The sequence below is a fragment of the Herpailurus yagouaroundi genome, unplaced genomic scaffold (genome assembly GCF_014898765.1).
Source record: "Herpailurus yagouaroundi ecotype Mexico unplaced genomic scaffold, PumYag 185, whole genome shotgun sequence".
In the NCBI taxonomy this organism is placed as follows: domain Eukaryota; kingdom Metazoa; phylum Chordata; class Mammalia; order Carnivora; family Felidae; genus Herpailurus; species Herpailurus yagouaroundi.
Window position 1 is genome coordinate 19,034,306 of NW_024412416.1, and position 8,074 is coordinate 19,042,379.

Consider the following 8,074-nt stretch of genomic DNA (forward strand, 5'->3'; position numbering starts at 1 on the left):
ATCTGGTGGTCATGGGATCAAGCCCCAAGTCAGGCTCTGTGCTGGCAGCCTGGAGCCTGCTTAGGATATTCTCTCTCTCTCTCTCTCTCTCTCTCTCTCTCTCTCTGTGCCTCTTCTTCCCCCCATTCTCTCTCACTCTCCCTTTCTCTGCCCCCCCGACTCTCTCAAAATAAATAAATAGACATTTAAAAAAATGAAATTTGCAACAACATGGATGGAGCTAGAGTGTATTAATGCTAAGTGAAATAAGTCAGAGAAAGATACCATATGATTTCACTCATATGTGGAATTTAAGAAACAAAACAGATGAACGTATGGGAAGGGGGGAAAGAGGGAAACAAACTGTAAGAGACTCTTAATAATAGAGAACAAACAGGGTTAATGGAGGGAAATTGGTGAGGAATGGGCTAGATGGGTGATGAGTATTAAGGGCACTTGTGATGAGCACTGGGTGTTGTATGTAAGTGATGAATCCCAGAATTCTGAAACCAATATTGCACTGTATGTTAACTAACTAGAACCAAAATAATTTTTTTTAAAGGAAGGGTGTCCAATTATTTTACCCTAATTCATCAGCCTTTAAAAGTATAATGCTTTATTCCAGAAAGTATCCATGGAACATTTGGAGGTCCCATGGTTAAAATCACAGCAGACATGTCAATAAGGTGGTCATTTCACTTCCAACTTCCTGTCAATCCCAATTCAGGGTAGATTTGAAAGTTACCACCACCACCTCCCCACCCCTGGCAGGTGTTTCTAAGGCATGAGTTGTGGGGCCATTAGGGTCTCCACCTGCTGGGGTAATACCAGTAGTGGAGAGATGAAATCCCTCGCCTCACACCTCCTCATGGGAAGAGCTCGTCCGGGGAGGAATGGGTTCAACACATGGCCACAATTCCATAACAAAATCCAAGATACACCACCAGGAGCCTAGAATTGAGACAGCCAGAGCTGGTAGCAGTCTCTTCCTTACCTTGGAGCCCCTTAAAGAATAAGGAATGGCCTCACCTGAGTCACAGAAGCTGTGGGCCTGGGATGCAGCAACTTGCTACAGCCTGTTGAGCACACTTGCCTTGACTCCTGATTCCTGTTCAATCTGTCCTCTGGTGTATCTGTCCCATAATGCATAAGTGATGAATGTGTTAACACACCCCCACAAAAGCGTGTGTGTGTGTGTGTGTTATTACTAAAATAAAGCCTTAGATGAACGGAGATGAGATTTTGATCAAAGAATAGTGTTGGACAGAAAACTGGCTCTCATGGAAGTAGGGCAGGCCTGCGTGCCTCTGCAGAGGTCAACTCTGATTGTGTGTCATGACGTGAGCAGGACTTCCGTGTTAGGGGCCTGAGGATTTATAGTAACCAGTTAGTCAGGTCTAGAAGGGGATGGGAAACTAAGGCAAGGAGGCAGTGGAGGGGCTGGTGCTCAGGAATGAGTGTTAGCTGGGAGATCTGTGGTGGGGGGAGCAGGGCAGGGGTGTCCCGTCCTATTGGACACCCAGCCCGAACCCAGGACAGTAGTTGGGATTGCCTCTTGGGACGGCTTCTCCAAGGCATTCCTGTTCCAGTGGTGAGAATGCCCTTCCCCTCTGCTTCCTTCCCTTGGGAAGTCATGATTGGAGAGATTGTCCTGCAGTTCCTCTTTCCAAGGGGGAAACCGGTTTGTAGGTTTGTCTCCACCTGCCATGTTGGAAGCCCCTGGAAGGCAGGGATCTCGCATTGGGCTTTGTGGCCCAGCAAACAATGCCTGGCTGTAGTCATGGGGCCTTGTAGATGGTGAGGGAGGGAGAGAGGGAGGGAGGGAGGGAGGGAGGGGGTATAACAGCCCCTTGAAAGCTCTGTTATCAGGTAAGAAAATTGGAGGAGAACCAGTGTTCGATTTGCTCACATAGATTCCATTAAGCTACATTTATTCTTTGTCGATTCTCACCAGCACCCTGTGAGGTAGGTACTTTGATCGTTTTCACAGCTGAAGAGGCTGAAGCTGGTTCTTCCCCACTCCAGTTTGCCTGTCAAGCTCTGCCAGGCCCTGGCCCACCCACCTCACCAGAGTGCCTCCTCCCCAGGGATGCTTCCCAAGCCTCCAAACGGGCCTCACTCACCCTTCCCTGGGCTCCTCCAGACATCTGTATTGCCCCTGTTATCACAGATGCCACCCACTGTCTTGTTCATTGTGTGCACTTGTGTTCCTGAGGGTTCTTAATGTAGAACCTATGAAATCTAAGTGTGTGACATATTGTATGGGTGCGCATGTGAGTTTTCTAGGGAAGAGGGTCTGGGGTACTGTCAAATTGTCAAAGGGCCCTGTCATCCCCTAGTGTCAACAAGTGGCACATTGACCCTGTGGTAGTTTCTGAGTGTGTTTCCCTGCCAGCCCAGTACCAAGGGCAGCTCCTCGACCCACCTCTGGGGCCCTGCCCATGTATTTGGCCTAAGTCCTGAGTACTCCGCGCTGAGCCAGGTGATGATGCATACACCTCCTCTTGCCTCCTGGGCCCAGAGTTCCCACGTGGCCCTGACTGGGCTGGGTGTGAGTCGGCTGCCTTGGTCTCCCTTCCTCCCCCATCTTTCTTCTCATCTCCTCACTTAACTATTTCCACATGAGTCCTAAACCTCCATCTTCAGTGAGAAGGTCTTAGGGAGCAGAGAGTTTTGGGGCAAGAAGGGGCCTGGGGGACCCCATTCTGTAATTTGGGGAAAGGAGAGGACGCCCTGACTAGAAGAGCCTGGAGAGCTTGCCCGTGGCCTCGCAGCAGATGATGGTGCCAGCCAGATGCTGGGCCCTTCTTGCTGGCCGTCCACTGTGCTTCCCTCCACCCAACATCTGCAGGCTCCCCAGTTACCTCAGAGAAAAACTCGGAGCTTTGAGGGGAACAACAGCAATGCTGACTCTTCTGGAAGATGAGCCATGACATTACTGTCCTGAGAGGCCCTCAAATGGTTACTGTGGCCAGAACGGGCTCTACTGTGGCCCATGGGTGGGGGTGCTGGCACTTTGGTTCACAGCCTTCAATTGCCTGCCTCATCCTTGAGCTAGGCTGGCTCCCCACGATGTATACCCCCACATCACATCCTCTCCTGGGCACCTTTGTGAGTTAAGATAAAAGGGCTAGTATATAGGCTCCAGTGTGGAACATCTAAACCCTATATTATATGAGGATCCTGGCAATCCCTTTGAGAATTCTGTAGAAGCACTTACTCACCAAGCCTATAATTAAGTAAGTGGCTAGCTTCATGGAAATGCTTGATGTTTAGGAACTTATTACAGGGTTTCAAAAAACGAAAAAAAAAAAAAAAAACAAAAAACCTGACCTGAGATTAACTGATACTATTACTTCCTTCCCCATATAATAATTTTTAAAATTAAAAAGTGCTTTAATCACTTTGTTTTAATGGATAAAAATAAAATGCCTGCTTAGTAGTTTCTAACTCATCATCTCAATGATATAGAAGTTGAGATACTCCTCCAGTCGGACTGTGCCCCTGGAAAACTGTATGAGAAAGCTCCTTCCTGAGAAGAGTCCCTTGGTCTTCCTAACACAGTGGAACCCCAGTTGAGTTCTGCATGGGGGATCCCTTATGTAACATCCACAGACCCCACCACTGTTGTCTTTACTGAGCATGTTCACAAAGTCTCAGAAAAGTTGAGAAATCCAGTTGAGAACTGCTGGCTCATTCAATCAATACATACATATTTATATATATTTTAGCACCTGTGCTGAGGGGCCAGCATAGTGCCAGCATTCAAGGAGCCAGCTGGTGATGGAGCCCAGGTGACAGATAAGAGATAATGGGGTGGGGATTGCGGGAGAGGAAGAAGCAGGGCTGGTGTGGGGAGGCCAGGCTGTGTGGAAATCAGGTAGGGCTGTGCTTGCCCAAGGGCTTCCATGTTTTAAATTCAAACTGTACACCATTCCTGGAGTGTGGAATTATGGTACTCCACTGTATACCTTGAGTGAGAATCAGAATCCCCCAGAGGGCTTGTTAAAATATCACTGAACTCCACTCCCAGAGTTTCTGATGCAGCAAGTCTGGGGCAGGGGGAAACTCAAGAATCTGCATTTCCAATGAGTGCCCAGGTGATGCTGATGCTGCTGGTCAGCAGACGACACTTAGAACCACCACAGACAGGTATTACCTCAGGCTTTTGCATGACAAAAGGGAGAAAAGATAACAATCCAACAGTTAGTATGAGATGTTATAGAAACCACCTTCCTACTTGTCCATGAGTTGTGAATAAAGTAGATCTAGTGATTCTCAGAAACCACAGGTAAAATGAGTCCCCTTTATGGGCCAGCCTGAATGGTTCTATATGTATTGTGTTAACAAAGAATAAAAATCTCCCCCCTTACAAGCTGACTGTACATCTGGTCCTTTATGTCTCCAATTACCTTTTGCAACTACTTAATTTAAGTTGGGCACAGACAAAACCAGTAGCCTGTAGTTCTGCTATCCTTCTGTTTTTGTTCTTCAGCCTAGTTAAGCAGCCTGTAAATAATATGGCTGCCAAACATTGGTAATGACAGTCGTAGCCTGCTCTGGGGTGGGGGAGACCGTGACTCTAGCTGCTTCAGCCAGCATGTGCTTTGGCTCTACCCACGAGGCGAGCTGCCAATGGCGTGTCCCGAAGATGGGAAGAAGCATCAGCAGGGATGCCCCAAGCCAGGTTGGGCTGGGGGCAGCCTGAGCTCCCCACAGTAGCCTGAGGAAACTATTGCACCCGCAAATCCTTTCCTAGCCCTGGGATGCAGCGTGGGCTTCTTGGAGACTAAGTTGGTATTACCCATTTTGAGACATATACACACACACAAAATCATCAGGAAATGAGTATAGCTTTGCACGGGCTGCTGCTACTGCTGGTTCAGGAGCCACTCTGAGAGCCACCAAAATGGACTCATCTCTGTATGGAATCTACCTGCTAAAAACAAAGAATTCATGGTGTTCCCTCCTCCCTACCATGTCGTGTTTTTTTTTTCAACAGTTTAGTTGAATTTGTAATTGTTATACAAAAAGCTTTACGTATTTAATGTGTACAATCTGATGAGTTTGATTGTTCCCATTGGAAAGTTGGAAAAACAGACAACTTGAAGGAAAGGCAGTGTTCAGAGTTTGTCCTCATGGTGCAAGAAGCTGCTACATGCAACTCAGAACTTGGGAGAAGTAATGAGTGTCGCTCTCAAGGTTCCAGTCTCAAGGGGCAGGGGGCCTGGGGGGGTAGGAGAGCAGGTTGAGACACATGTGGCAAAGACAATAGTAGTGTTCCCAAAGGTTCTGAGGGAACTTCCCAAGGGACGCTTTGCCTACCCCTTGCCCCAAAGCCTGGCCCCAGTGGGTCTTGGGACAGTGGCTGCAGGTGACTTGTCCTGCCCATCAGCCATGTAGCCTCTGCCTGATGATGATGCAGCCTGTGTAAATGTGAGGTAGAACGGGGGCTGGAAGTCCTTCATCAGGCAGAGGTGCTTAATAAAATATTCAGGGTCTCTGATGCCTTGGAAGGATTTCAGCAGGTCTATTCTCCAAACCCTGTATCTCCTGTTTGTCTAAGTATTTTTCTAAAGGAAAGTGCAGCTGAATCCCTGGCCTCCTGGTCCAGGACAGACAATCCTGTCCTGCTATTATATTGGTTTTACTTGTCTGGTTTTGGTTGGGAGACCAAGTGAATATGACAAAACTTAGATGTGCAAAGTTTAAATTTTTTGTGTTTATTTTTAAGAGAGAGAAAGAGAGCATGAGCAGGTGAAGGCAGAGAGAGAATGGGAGACACAGAATCCGAAGCAATCTCCAGGCTCTGAGTTGTCAGCATACAACCCAACACGGGGCCTGAAGCCACGAACTACGAGATCATGACCTGAGCCGAAGTCGGACCTCAACTGACTGAGCCACCCAGGAGCCCCTGGATGTGCAAATCTATTTTCACATTGCAAATATTGTGTTATATTTTCCCCCAAAACACAAAGGAAAATTGTCTTCTTGCCAGCTTGATTGTACGTTCTGTGTGGGCTGGCCCTGGTTTTTCCTCAGTTCTTGGATTCCAGCACAGAGCTTGACACATAGCAGGCATCCATTCATGTTTTAGCCTACTGAGTTGAGGAAACACTCTTAGCATTCATCGGTTAACACAGTTACTAACGTGGCGTGGTTTCTTTCTTTTACACACTTGTATCCAGGGCCTCCTGAATACAGTGCACTGCAGTCAGCCCTCAGTAACCCAAGAGGTATGGGATCAGGAACCTACCTTCGAATGTTTAGGTCCTGGGAGAGAAGAGATGGTGAATGAAAATTACTAACGCGATGGAAAACAGGAAGGACCCTGAAGAACAAGAGATAAAGGGCTGCCGCAGAACACCCTGAATTGTAGCTCCCGAGATCCAGCTCCCCATTCTTTCTGATTAGCTTGCTAGAGATAGAAAGATCCATGACTTGGGATTCACACGGCCTGGGCTTATCTGGCTTTGCTGGTAACTGGCAGTGTGACTCTGGACAAGTCATTTGCCAAGGATTAGAAGAGATGTGCTAAGGGCTCCCTGACCTGCCATACTGTATGATTCTAAGTTACAGGGAAGACAGGAGGGGAAAGAATGGGCACCTAGAGCAGCAAACCAAGCTGTGAGCCCCAGCCGGGTTGTTTGTTTAATATACTCCCCTCCCCACCCACGCATCCTATTACCGCAGCTTATTAGAGGTGGTTTATGAAAAGACTGGAATCCATGCTCCAGGGTCTGCACTGCTCTGGCGGAGGGTTTAGCACCATAAAACTCACTTTGTAAAAGTGCAGCAGCTGTGATAAATAAGCTTAAGCCTCAGTAATCACTTTTTCACTTTTACCAATTACGCTAGGCTGCTTTGTGACAGAAGTTAATGCCAAGTAAGAATTTTAAAGAAGCCTCATTTTCCTTGTCTAATTAAATTAAGTACTTGAAAGGTGATTCACATGTTGATTTTCCCCCCATTAGTCAACTGAAAATTACAGGGTCTTTTAGGAGTTGAAGCCACGTGATTCGCAGGCTCAGCCTCTAGGGTCAGGGAGCCCTCACCCCTGGACGCTCTCCTGCCGGCATCCCACCTACCCATGTTTTGTGTGCAGGTGTCCTTGGTGAGGCTCTTGGGCCAGCACTGCCCAGGAGAATTTAGGGAGGGCATGCCTGTTTGTTCTTTAATCCTTCCACAAAATTCTGCACAGGATGCCTTTGTTTCCAAGGTTTTGATATTCCCAACATGCAACAGGTCTTTCCAGGGTGAGGAACAAGGACCGCTTCCTCTTCTTTTTTGTTCTAAACCGGCGACAGAATTCACCTGGATTGAGAGATCATTGTGTCAGCATTGCTCAACTTCCTTCAAGGTGAAGATCTGGATTGTTTAAATGCCAGTAGCTCCCGACACCATTTCAACAATGCAGCCAGGATGCTGTACTTTGAAACTTGCAATACTTTTTCTTCCTTATTTTCTGTTTTTACTCATTCTGCCTCTTGTTTCTGAGGTAGCACACAAGTGCATCAGAAGCAGTAACATATTCTATGCATGTATTTCCTTGGACACAGAGAGGCCCTGGGGAGCATCAGGGAGGCTGGCTGATGGCATTGAATGTGAGCAAACGTGCTTTGCCCACATGTAAGAAGGATCATCACCTCTAAAGTGACTATGTCTGATGTAGGTGTCATGACTGGGTCAAACTGTTCACCATTGTTCATGGCTCATTCCAGGTCTTCCCTATGATACACAGAATCATTGTGTGCATACTTTGAAAAGTCTTTCAAAATGAGTATATACTCTTAAAATGCAAACAATAAACCAATATTAAGTAAAAAATGAAAGCCCTTGCTTTTCCCTCTCAACGTTAATCATGTAGTGTGGATTCTTCCAAGACTTTGTGCATTTAGTTTTACCAAATAATCTCTCTGCAGATTCCTTCTCTCTATTCATGGAAACTCTTTCCTGTTACCATGTGTAACTATGCCTAATTCTTGTTAATGGCTAAATTCCACATTCATTTTTTTTCTTCCAACCAATGTGTATCAAGCAACTTCCATGTATCAGGTACTTTAGGAGTTGGGGAGATAGCAGAAACTAGTTCTTT